Consider the following 256-nt stretch of genomic DNA (forward strand, 5'->3'; position numbering starts at 1 on the left):
AGCCTGTTTTACTGTTCTGGATTCATTTCCAGGGGGCTGAAACTTATCATGGCCCTCCCTCCAGAAAAGTAAAAAAATACGGACCACACGCCGTGTCCTCCAGCTCACACGACATTATAGGACATTATAATACGGTGACAGGGGCCAGTCTGCTCGTGCACAACTGGAATGAGATGCCTGATGCAGTCATGGGTCCATTTGTGGTTGAAGAACCAGAAAAAGATGCTGAGGACATCTCAGAGGCTCTCTGAAAAAG

The sequence above is a fragment of the Pteropus vampyrus genome, unplaced genomic scaffold (genome assembly GCF_000151845.1).
Source record: "Pteropus vampyrus isolate Shadow unplaced genomic scaffold, Pvam_2.0 Scaffold52, whole genome shotgun sequence".
NCBI lineage: Eukaryota > Metazoa > Chordata > Mammalia > Chiroptera > Pteropodidae > Pteropus > Pteropus vampyrus.